This window comes from Lynx canadensis, chromosome D3 (genome assembly GCF_007474595.2).
Source record: "Lynx canadensis isolate LIC74 chromosome D3, mLynCan4.pri.v2, whole genome shotgun sequence".
Taxonomy (NCBI): domain Eukaryota; kingdom Metazoa; phylum Chordata; class Mammalia; order Carnivora; family Felidae; genus Lynx; species Lynx canadensis.
The window spans coordinates 17,914,255-17,926,769 of record NC_044314.2 but is presented as its reverse complement, the minus strand read 5'-3'; the positions used below and the strand labels follow the sequence as shown (position 1 = coordinate 17,926,769).

General features: G+C 48.9%; 1 protein-coding gene across 2 annotated transcripts in view; it reads right to left on the bottom strand.

Moving 5' to 3' along the window:
* ATP8B1 (ATPase phospholipid transporting 8B1) overlaps positions 1-12,140 on the bottom strand; it is a 125,959-nt gene extending 113,819 nt beyond the window's left edge. Inside the window, exon 1 of one of the 2 annotated variants that reach the window (XM_030336243.1) lies at positions 12,073-12,140. The gene's annotated coding sequence lies outside the window, so the exon portion shown is untranslated. Of the gene's footprint in view, positions 1-2,525; positions 2,651-12,072 lie in introns of those variants that run through there. The other variant, XM_030336244.2, reaches the window with a different exon arrangement.
* Positions 12,141-12,515: the final 375 nt, after the last annotated feature.

Sequence of the window (12,515 nt, the reverse complement as noted above, 5' to 3'; positions counted from 1 at the left end):
AAAAGTTGAATGTATAATTTCACAAAAATCTATCAAAATTAAAAGGCTGGAAGATAGAAGGATAGAAACTGGTTTCATGAGTTTTCCCATGTCCTTGTGGATTTCTGGAAACCCACCTCCACATGGCCAAGTTCCCAAATTCTGTGTCTCTCGCCGAGACTTCTGAACCTCTGGAACCTTGACCTCTAGCCACTCCAGGGTGTCCCAGCAACTGGACCTGGGCCAAAGCTAAATGCTTCCCCTTCCAACCTGCCCCTCTGCCGCTGACCCCAATGTCTTTAGTCGCTTATGTTTGAAATCCAAGAATCACCTGACACTTCCCTTCTATGAGGTCCGCAAATCTGATCCACACCAAGACCAAGATTCCACCTCTCAAACACAACTGTTACCCTCCACACCTCGTCTCCATTCCCATCATCCTGGCCCCCCCTCCGAGCCCCCATCCCTCTCTCACAAACACTGCAGGAGCCCCCTAACTGGTTTCCTGCCCCCCCAAACCCATTCTGCGCATCATAGTCTGAGTTACCTCGTCCCATGCTTCTTGGTCCTACATGACTTCCCCCAGCTATTCTGGCCTTCTCGCAGCTCCTAGAACACAGACCAAGTTCTCACCACATGGTCTTTGCATGTGCCGTTCCCATCGACTGGACCAGGGGAAGCCTTGACTGGTGCCTTCTCATCCTTCAGCTGTCAAGTATAATCTCTTCCAAAAGACCCTCCTGGGCTAACTTTTTTCATTGTGGTAAAATATACAAAAACAAAAATGTACTGTTTTAACCATTTTTTTTTAATTTTTTTTTTTAACGTTTATTTATTTTTGAGACAGAGAGAGACAGAGCATGAACGGGGGAGGGGCAGAGAGAGAGGGAGACACAGAATCGGAAGCAGGCTCCAGGCTCTGGGCCATCAGCCCAGAGCCTGACGCGGGGCTCGAACTCACGGACTGCGAGATCGTGACCTGGCTGAAGTCGGATGCTCAACCGACTGAGCCACCCAGGCGCCCCTCATAGATTGTAATTCTAATATCAGTTGGTTTCATATCTCCTTTGTTCAATATCTTAATATCTACTCCTACCTCCCCACCCCAAACGACCCTTGTAAGCTCCATGAAGAGGAGGACATTGTTTTGTTCATCCTTCTATTAACCACCATTACCTAGCTCAGGCCCTGGTGTGTAGTGGGGATTTGATAGGTAATTGTTGAATCACTGAATGAAAGAAAATCATTAAGACACCAGAAAGCCACTGGTCCTCAGATGCGCTCACAGATTTCATGCACTTTGTATTCAACTGTGAAAGGGAACAAATTCATGCAAGCATGCATATGCACGCACGCACACACACACACACACACACACACACGGCTCTCCGGGCACAAACAATTCCCTTTGTCACATGAAAGTTAATGTTGTTTGTGATTAACGCACATTTCCTGTGTTTTTTTTTTTTTCAAGAATGCATCATGTGCAAAAGTAACTTGTGCGTTCAGCAAGGAAAAGGAACTAAGTACTGATCAACACTACCGCAGGGATGAGAATCCTAGGTAAAACATTCTGCTAAGTAAAAGGAGTCAGTCACAAAAGAACAGATGTTGTATGATTCCATTTATGCAAAACGTCCAGATAGGCAAATACATAGAGCCGGGAAGCAGGTTGGAGGTCACCAGGAGCTGAGGGGAGGAAAGAATAGGAGGCACCACTAACAGGTACAGGATCTCTTTTCTTGGGCGATGAAAAGGTTCTAAAATGGAGTAGGGTGATGGTTGCACAATTCTGTAACTCCTAAAAGCCACTGGATTGGACACTTTGAAAGGATAAACGGTATGGCACGTGAATTATAGCTCCATAAAGCGGTTTCAAAAAAGAGAGCATATGTGAATGGAGATGTAGGTGGCCTGCCTGCACCCGAGGGCTGGGAAAAGCTTGCCTTCCCAAGTAGGCAATGCCCGGCAAGGAGGTGGCATCCGGGGCAGCAGCCCTGGAGGGGCAGCCGGCTTTCTCCGGCACCGAAGGCCTCCTTGCCCCACAAACCCCGTGGATTACGGACCATCTTCCTTCCAGTGCAGTAAGGGCCTCTGCTTTACGCAAATCATTTTCTTTTTCTAACACCGGCCCTCTCCCCCACGCCCCTTCCAAAAGCAGGAAGACAGGCCCTGAAGATAAACAAAGGTAAAGTTCTCTGGACCAAAACTTGACACAAATATGCACATTTCTGAAGAGCCTCTTCACAACTTTCTCAGCTCACCCAGGTCCAAGCCTCCATCATGGCTCACCTGGGTCAGCCTCCTACCTGGTCTTCCTGCCTAGGACCACCACGACCAGAATGACCCTTTTAAAATGCAACCAGACCACAGATGACGCTACTCCAGTGGGGAACATCCTGCACCGACTGCCCCCCGCATCCTGCACACAAAGTCAAACCCAAGGTCCTTATACACCTAGGAAGCCCTTCGTGGTGGGGCTCCCCTACCCGCTCATCTTCTCCCAGCCCCCTCCATGCTCACAGGGTTGAGAAAGAGCCAACCACCTGTTCGTTGACTTCATCAGAAGAATCGGGAGCCGAGCACCTGCCCATGAGGGCCTCTGCACCGAGCCTTCAGTCCCCTCTGCCTGGGCCACTCCGCTCCCAGGTCTTCATGGTTCCCCTTCTCTCTGCTGAGAGAGAGAACATTGAGGGAGACATTCTCTCTCAAATGTCACCTTCTCCACGCTACAAATACAACCTGTTCCCTTGACCCTCTCCCCCTCTCCCCTGTTCAGCTTTCTCTTGTTATCCCCCCTTTTACTTATTCCAGACATACCGCATCATTTACCCCTTTGCTACCTTTATTATCTACGGTCTCCCCCCTCCTCTAGAACGTGAGCTCCATGAGAGCAAGGCTCTTCATCTACTTGGTTCACTGACAGATGTCAAGTGCCCAGCACACAGGATGTGCTTAACACCCGTTGGGTGGCCGGCAGCATGGATAAAGGAGGCCTCTGTTTCAGACCGTAGGGCTAAGGAGGAGGGTCCAGTCTGTGGAATGACTGGGGAGATAGGAAGTTCCCTAGGAGACACCCAGAGGGTATTTGTTTGACCCTGGAACTCGGGAAGGGAGACCAAGAGCTAACCAAGACGCAGCTTTAAAAAGAGTGTCGGGGGGCGCCTGGGTGGCTCAGTCGGTTAAGCGTCCGACTTCAGCTCAGGTCACGATCTCGCGGTCCGTGAGTTCGAGCCCCGCGTCGGGCTCTGTGCTGACGGCTCAGAGCCTGGAGCCTGTTTCCGATTCTGTGTCTCTCTCTCTCTCTGCCCCTCCCCCGTTCATGCTCTGTCTCCGTCTCAAAAATAAATAAAACGTTAAAAAGAGTGTCGGTCCAAGTGATCTCAAAGAGCCAGGATGCCATTTATTCACTCCCCACACAGTCTGAGGTTCTCCAAATGACCTTTGACAACTGTCACCAGGTTTCTCCAAGCTAAAGACTGATAAAACAGAATTCTAAGCCATCTTCATGAAGTAGAACTAGACAAAGTATCAAACCTCTGAGGGATCAGCCTTGGCAGCCCCAACCTCCTTTTAGTGGCTGTGATAGGATAGGAAGATGGAATACACCCAAGGATGTGGCATTTGGGCTTAGTTTGAAGATCTTTTTTTTTTAATTTTTTTTTTCAACGTTTATTTATTTTTGGGACAGAGAGAGACAGAGCATGAACGGGGGAGGGGCAGAGAGAGAGGGAGAGACACAGAATCGGAAGCAGGCTCCAGGCTCCGGGCCATCCGCCCAGAGCCCGACGCGGGGCTCGAACTCACGGACCGCGAGATCGTGACCTGGCTGAAGTCGGACGCTCAACCGACTGCGCCACCCAGGCGCCCCAGTTTGAAGATTTTTTAACTCTGCTTGTAAAAAAACCTCTGCTTTTAAAATATGCAAATGATTATTTTGGCTAATTTTTAGGGCCCAGTATGAACATAAACTCATGAGAGTCCGTTGTTCTTTAGAAAATATAGATGAAGATATCTTTAACCTAGGGGCACCTGGGTGGCTCAGTCAGGTGAACATCTGACTCCAGATTTTGGCGCAGGTCATGATCTCAGGACTCGTGAACTCGAGTCCTGCATCGGGCTCCTTGCTGACGGTGTGGAGCCTTGCTTGGGATTCTCTCTCTGTCCCTCTTTCTGCCTCTCCCTCCCTCACTCTCTCTAATAAATAAACTTAAAAAAAAAAAAAGATATCTTTAACCTAATAGACTGACATCTAATCATTTGAGAAGGCCTTCTGGTTTTTATCCCGCTACATGTATAAGCAACATGAGATCATTCCTCCATTCTACAGTCTATAATTGACCTTTGGCCTTGAAGCTTCTATTGAAAACCATGGATTCTATCCCAAGGTAGAAATCAATCTCTCAGGTATTCAATTTTTCAAGCATGTAAATATCACATTCTAACCGTCCTTCCACCAAAAAATACATTTATTTTAATCCAAGTCAATTCTGAAGGAAAGTTAAGGATTTTTTTCTGTCTACTACACAATGTCCTCCCCGGAAGACATCTGTGCTCTGCAGAAGTCTCCAGATTGTGAAGCCGGGTCTCCTGGGCACAGGGCAGACTGTCAGCCACATCATGGACCAGCTTGGTAAGGGCAGCTGCAGGTGAAAAGGAGAAATGTGTCATGCCCTTCACATGCCCTCCACGCATCCAGCCTCCAGCAGTCCCACGTGCTCTCATCGACAGGCTGTTGAAGAGAAAGGTGATTTGGGAGAAATCAGGCCTGCCCATCTTAAGCCACTTGCTTTTTTTCTTTTTTTCTTTTTTTAATGTATATTTCTTTTTGAGAGAGACAGAGGGTGAGTGGGGATGGGGCAAAGACAGAGGGAGATACAAAATCCAAAGCAGGCTCCAGGCTCTGAGCCATCACAACAGAGCCTGATGAGAGGCTCAAACTTAGAAACTATGAGATCATGACCCGAGCGGAAGTCAGACACTTAACCGACTGAGCCGCCCAGGCACCCCTTAAGCCACTTACTAGGAAAGATAAATCTCGCAAAACCAAACAAGATCTCAAAAACTCCTATGAACAAGCAGACAGCCACTTGCCCATATTCACAGTGACATTATTCACAATAGGATAAGATGCGATGAAAAGATGCAATGAAAAGGAAGTAGAAGGAAATTCTGACATCCGCTACCACACGGATGAAGCATGAGGATATTATGCTGTGTGAAATAAGCCAGTAACAAAAGGACAAATATTGCATGATTGCACTTACATGAGGAACTTGGCCAAATTCATGGAGACAAATAGGTAGAGAGATTATTGGGGGCTGTGGTGAGGAAGAAATGGGGATATATACTGTTTAACAGGTATAATATTTCAAAACGGGATGATGGAAAAATTCTGGAGATGGACAGTTGTGATAGTAGCCTGACAGCACGAATGTGCTTAATGCCACTGAGTTCACTTTTAAAACTGGTAAATTTTACGAATATGTTGCCACAGTTAAAGCAAAACGCCCATGAAGTAAACTTCTGCACGAAGGTGAGATCGTGCAGTTCTGGTGCACAGAACAGAATACAGATTTTCACATAATCCTTACAATCTCTTCCGTCTGATGAACCCCACACAGTCACTTTGCTTGTGTCATAAGCCTCCAGAATTTCTGATATAGCATTTGCTAGTGCTTGGCTTAGAAGGCCACAAATTTATTCCCAATATGGCAGTAAGGCCAATATTTTCCAGCATGAAACGTACAAAATCTGACCCACCTTCTCACGAACGTGAATATTTAAACCATCCAAGACAAATGGTTGTCTATTTTCTTTTCTTTTCTTTTCTTTTCTTTAATGTTTATTTAGTTTTGAAGGAGAGAGACAGAGCGTGAGCAGGAGAGACACAGAGAGAGAGGGAGACACAGAATCCGAAGCAGGCTCCAGGCTCTGAGCTGTCAGCAGAGAGCCCGACGCAGGGCTCGAACTCACGGACCGTGAGATCATGACCTGAGCCGAAGTCAGACACACCGACTGAGCCACCCAGGCACCCCGGTTATCTATTTTCTTATAGAGAACATTCAATGTTTCTTTTGGATCCAGAGATCATATACGCACATCTCGGAGAATAGTCTCCGTACTCTCTTGCATCCCAAGAAGACAGAGTAAGAACCTGTGTACAAGTCACATCACACTTTATAAAATAAAAAAATGCATCCAATGCATGGGAGATTCCTTAACAGCAAGAATGGACAGTTGGAGGCTATGTAGGAACAGTATTTGGTGCCTGAGGAGCTCCAAGGAAGATATTCCAGCTCAACTTGAGAAAAGGTGAGCAAACTGATTTCAAACACTGCCTGTTCTAAATCAAACAAACCTCAAGTCTGGTGGAACAAAAGCCACTCAGCAAAGAGACAAAGCCATCGACGAAGGCCCTGTAAATAAAGACCAAAGCTACTAGCCAAAGGTCAGGCTACACACGTACTCAATGCAGAAGCGACAGGATTCTCAGTCACACTAAGGGGAGGTGGCCATTGACACTGAAAGGCTGTCCCAGGACAAGGGTGACCTCAGCCACCCAAGGAGTCAGTGCCCTTTCCCAGACGGAGAGCCAGCTTCCAGGCCCCGCTCTGCAAATTCGCTAGCTTGGACACCAATCACGGACACAGAGCTTTCAAGCAGGAAGTGAGCTGGGCCATCCTCCAGGGTCTTAGACAACCGTCCCTCCTTGCAAGGAGGGGCAGTGTCCAGAGCAGAGAGAAAGAAAACACCGGGTCTGCTTTCTTACCAAGGAAGGAAAGAAAACCTAAAACCCCCAACTCGGGCCCTCTGCAACCTAACGGGCTTCAGTGAAGCCAGGAGGTAATCCCCAGGACAGCGCCGGGAGAAGACGGGCATTTTTACAATGAAGGAATGCATGGGACTGTCCCAAGGGTCTCTGTTCTTAGCGACGCTTACTAGACAACCCAAATGAGAACCATTTGTGGAGAGCACCGATCCTTTAAGGAAGATTCAGGCTTCGGCTCGTGAGTGTTGAGTGCTGAACAGGGAAAAGGAATTGATTTTTTATTTATTTATATTGGGGGAAATCTAGAGGCCAAGGGAGAGGAAAGAGATAGGAAGTGGGGGGTAAAGTCGACACAGAAGTGCTCTGACGTCCCAAGGGCCTCCGCTGTGCAGAAGGAACACCCAGCAACTCGTGGCTGTGACTGCGCAGGCACATCCCCGGGTCACAGAGGACCCTCAAACACCACACTGTCTGTCCCTGGACACCTGTGGTCCGGAACTCAAGCCCTGCATGGGGAGGTTTAGAATCTCTCCCCTACCTTAGGGAACGCTTTCTCACCAGTGCCCAGTGCAAACGGGGACCTATGTTTGCTAAATAAATACAAACACGCAGAGTGAGTCCTGCTTCCTACACCGTCTAAGAGAAAGGCCATTGCTGGATGAACAATAAATATTTACTGAGCTGTATCAATGACAACAGGAATATTAACGACTACTTTTCACCGAGGGCTGGGCCAAGCTAAAGTTCGCTCAGTTCTCTCATTTGGAACTCATCACACAACCCTGTGAGGTACTGTTATTATTATTCCATTTTCCAGATTAAAAAACCTGTAAGCTAAAAGGATTAAGTAACTTGCCCTAGGTTACACAGCTAAGAAAGCAGTAAGGCCTGGATTCCAAGCGAGGTCAAAGGACTCCAAAGCATGTGTCACCAACCTCTATTTTACTGCTGCCTCTGGGCTCCGTACTCCCCGGGAACCAGTTATCAAACATACTTCCCATGGGGCATGTTTTGGAAACAATTTATTAAAAAAAATTTTTTTTTAATATGTATTTTTCAGAGAGAGAGAGAGAGAGAGAGAGAGAGATGGAGTGCGAGCAAGGAATGGGGGGAGAGAGAGAGAGAGAGAGAGAGAGAGAAAGAGAAGGAGACACAGAATCCAAAGCAGGCTCCAGGCTCTGAGCTGTCAGCACAGAGCCTGACGTGGGGCTTGAAACCATGAACCGCAAGACCATGACCTGAGCTGAAGTTGGATGCTTAACTGACTGAACCACCCAGGTGTCCCTGGAAACAATTTATTTAAAAGTATGATACATTTCAAAGTGTTAGGAAAAGTACTAATGTATTCCTAGCTGATCAGATGATAATTCCTCTGTTTTCTACGAGCAAGTACAAGAAACAAGACTATTTTATATACCCATGCTTTCTAGACTCTTCCTCCATCCTGCCAGGTGTTCAATAACCCAGGACCTTAAAAGATCTTAGACTGGGAGTTCACTTTAACCAGGCACAGGGATGGGGATTCAGGAGTAACTCGGTTAACAAAATAAAGGATAAACCACCTTCTTTTTGTGTTATTAAAACTCTATGGCAGCAAATTAATTTTTACTGATCTCAATAAGTAACAAAGCACTTACAGATGTTATGAGTACAATTAATCTAATTGATGATGCTAACAAATACCTGAAAACTCACAACCCGGGTGGGGGGGGTCTCCTCTCCCGCCCCCCCACCACACACACACACACACACACACACACACACACACACACACACACACACAGAAACTTCCCAGGAGACAAATCGAGGAGCAAATATAGAAACAGATCTAAAATTCAGTGCTTAAGAGACTTTAAAAGCAGTTTTCTTTAGACATACGTGACACGAAGGGACCCCACAAAACTTGTTCTGGTAACTAGAAAGCAAGTTCCTCTGCATTCATAAGAGCACAGACTTCCTTTACAATGATGAAACTAAAGAGCAAAGGTAAGTAGGAGATTCAAATCTCTCTCAAGTTATAAGGATCACCTGGATTTCATGAATGTCGTTTATGAAAAACTAAAAAGGAATTCAAACTAGCAAGGCAATATTAAAAACACACTAAACATTGGGGCGCCTGGGTGGCTCAGTCGGTTAAGCGTCCGACTTCAGCTCAGGTCATGATCTCACAGTCTGTGAGTTCGAGCCCTGCATCAGGCTCTGTGCTGACAGCTCAGAGCCTGGAGCCTGTTTCGGATTCTGTGTCTCCCTCTCTCTCTGACCCTCCCCCGTTCATGCTCTGTCTCTCTCTGTCTCAAAAATAAATAAATAAATGTTAAAAAATAAATAAATAAAAAATAAAAACACACTAAACATCTGGGCATTATACTATTTTTAAAATATCAGTTTAATGAAGAAAATAAAACAACATAAGAACACCTACTGTGTATGAGGGACAGTCACCTGTTCTGCCATTTAATCCTCTCAACAACCAAAGGAAGTTGATAACATCTTTTTTTTTTTTTTTTAATAAATCAAGGTTCAGAAAATTCAGGAATTCATCTAAAGTTAGACAATTGAAAAAGTAAGTACATATTGGGTATCTGGGTGGTGCAGTCAGTTAAGCATCCAACTCTAGATCTCAGCTCGGGTCACGATCTCACGGTTCTTGAGCCCTATGTCCGGGTCTGGGCTCTGCAGTGATAGTGAGGAACCTACTTGGGATTCATTCTCTCTCTCTCTCTCTCTCTCTCTCTCTCTCTCTCTCTCTCCCTCTCTCTCTCTGCCCCTCTTCCAGCTCCTATGTGCCTTTGCTCTCTCAAAACAAACTTTAAAAAAAAAAAGTAAATATAACAAAAATAAATTCTAAAAATCAAATACAATTTAAAATAAGTAAAATAACGGAAACTTGTGGGAATCTAAATCCACTACTCCTTGCTTTAGAAGGAAGAAAAAGAAAGGAAAGAAGAAAGGAAGGCAGGCAGACAGGGGGGAAAGAAACCTATAGCCAGATCTGGTCAATGCCATGAATGCTAACGTCTCAGAGACTGAAATCCAAATGAAACATGGGACCAGTACTAAGCCTGCCTTATCGCACAGACTTCTTTTTGTTAAGCCATTTGCTTTACCAAATTATTATTTTAAAGCCTCAACTTAAAAACTGAAAATTAGGGGCTCCTGGGTGGCCCAGTTGGTTAAGTGACTGACTCTTGATTTCGGCTCAGGTCACGATTTCATGGTTTGTGGGTTTAAGCCCTGCATCAGGCTCTGTGCTGAAAGCATGGGGCCTACTTGGGATTGTCTCTGTCTCCCCCCCCCCCCCCCCCGTCTCTCAAAATAAATAAATAAACTTTAAAAAACTAAATAAATAGGGGGATGCCTGGGCGGCTCAGAGCCTGAAGCCTGCTTTGGGTTCTGTGTGTGTGTCTCTCTCTCTCTCAAAAATGAATACCTATTAAAAAATGTTTTAACTAAATAAAAACAAAATAAAAAAAAAATCTCCTGGCTCTGTCACGGTCAAGAACAAGGGCACATCGGCATGCATTTTCCTTAAAATAAAAACCAGAAGGAAAGTTTGAAGATAGCCAGAGCTGCCCTCGCTCAGACGGCGCTTGTGTTCACCAGCATTAAGCCACATGAGTCTCGTTTGGTCCTCGGGAACAGACACAGAGAATCACCAAGAATTACCAAAGCGCAGCCACCAGGACATAACGAATGAAGAAAATGGTTAAGCGTTCTTACCTAAAATGAGCACAAGGACATAATGGAAGTCATTAAGAAAATTCAGAGAGTAATTGCAGGCAGACTCCCCCACCCCCAAGAAAGTAATCGGCTAATAAACATTGAATATCTTTTGCGTAACCATTTGTAATAGGCTCAGATGAGGCCTTCACCAGATAGGCCCAGGATTAATGAATGGCGTTTTAGATGAAACACAAAAGTACCCGTGAGACAATGAGAATTAGAACTTTCACTGCACAGTCTGTGTTTCCTCTTTTTCATATGCGCTTGCATGTACTATCGCTGGAGATTTTATCACACATGTTTTATAGTTTTTGTTCCTAAAAGCAGTCAGCCTTCCTCCATAACCTACTGTGCGCGCGGTGATCTTCAAGCACTTGGCCTGTGTTGTCTCACTTAATTCTCAAGGAGCAGAGACAGAAATCTGCAGACAATGCAACCAGGAAGATGGGAGAGAATCTTTTCTCAGGCCGACAGGGCGGGCAGTTTCCGGGAGGGGAACTCGGCGGCGTCCGGAGCTACCCAAGAAGGACTTGGAGCCCGCCGGGGGCACCGCGGGCAGGCCGACGGAGTCAGATGGGGTTGAGCGGGACTCATCGGGAGGAAATGGGGCCCACCCGCCCCTTACTTTTGGTGTCAACTCCCTTCCCCGGTGTCAACTCCCTTCCCCCGTTCTGCATCCCCCACAGCCGTCGCCAATGCGAGTTCGGAGCCGCGTTCCAGGACCAGGCGCGCACAAGCCCCTCGGAGAAGTCGGGCTGACAACGGAAGGCTTTTCTTTCGCTTGGGGAGGTGTGAGGGCGTGGGTGGGGGGGGGGGGTTACAACACTTGCCACTCTCTGCCACCCTCCCCGCCCCGCCCCAACACGTTGCCCCTCTGCACGCACACCAGCGAAGCCGCAGCGCCGGGTATCACACCGGGGAGGGAAGGAGATGGCTTGGGGCCCCGCCGCGGGAGCTGGCGGATACGACCCTACGGTCACCGGGGAAAACGTCCCTCTTCCGCATCACCTCCCAACCTGAGTTAAAGCTCGCGGTAGATGTCAGGAGGGCGCCTGGTCCTGCAGCCGCCGCGGCGGAGGCGGTCTCGCCCTCCATCCCTCCCCGCAGGTGCGCCAGGGTACCCGAGGTCCTAAGGTCTTTTTCAGACTCGTTGGTATCGGCTCCCAAAGGGGGCCCCAGCAGAACCCGGCCAGGGAGACTTCCAGAGGGGCGGCAGACACTGCAGGGAAGCCAGCGGCACTCCCCAAGGACCCGCAAGTCCTGCCCCGCTCGCCCCTCAAAGCTTAACCCCGGACATGTGCGTGGCAAACCCAAACGATCCAAACGCCACCTGCGAGTTTCCTCGCCTCCCAGCAGGTGAAACCCGCACGGACGTCTCCACAGCGCTGCCTCCCCATCCCCGAGGCCGAGAAGGCTCCCGCGACCCCCGCCTAAGTCCCACCGGTGCGGGCTCCGGAGCCCGAGGGCGCGGACAGCTGCTGCCACCGCATCCCCGATCCTGGGAGTCCGCCCGCTCGGGGCGGCCAGGTGACCTGTGGGACACTGCGGGGCCGGTTGCGTGGGAAAAGTTGGGGGCCCGGCGCCGCGCCCCTCCTTACCTGGCGCTCGCTGGCCCCTGCTGGGACATCCGTCGGGTGCGCGCCCCTCCGCGCGCTCGCTGCGCACCTGGCCGTTGTCGCCGCCACCGCCCGGCCCCAGCCCTGGCCGCGGCGCTAGCGCTTCATGGCGCACGGGGCTGGCCCGGGGCCCCGGGAAGCGTGTCCAGTTGGCGGCGGCTCCTCCGGCTCTCGCCTCTCGCCAATGGCTCCCCGCCTTCCCCCGCCCCGCGTCCGAGCGCCAGTCCTCGGCGGCCGCCCTTTTCCCTCCGCTCCCCGGGACCGGCCAAACTGGTTTCTCCGCTCCGGGGTGGTGCCTCCAGTCTCTCACTGGCAGCCGCGGCTGGGGCTGGGGGCGGGCCCGGCCGTCTGCCCTCCCTTTGTCCCTCCCGGGGGCGGAGAGGGGCTGGACGGCGAGCCCCAGGGCGGGCACACGCGGCCCAGGT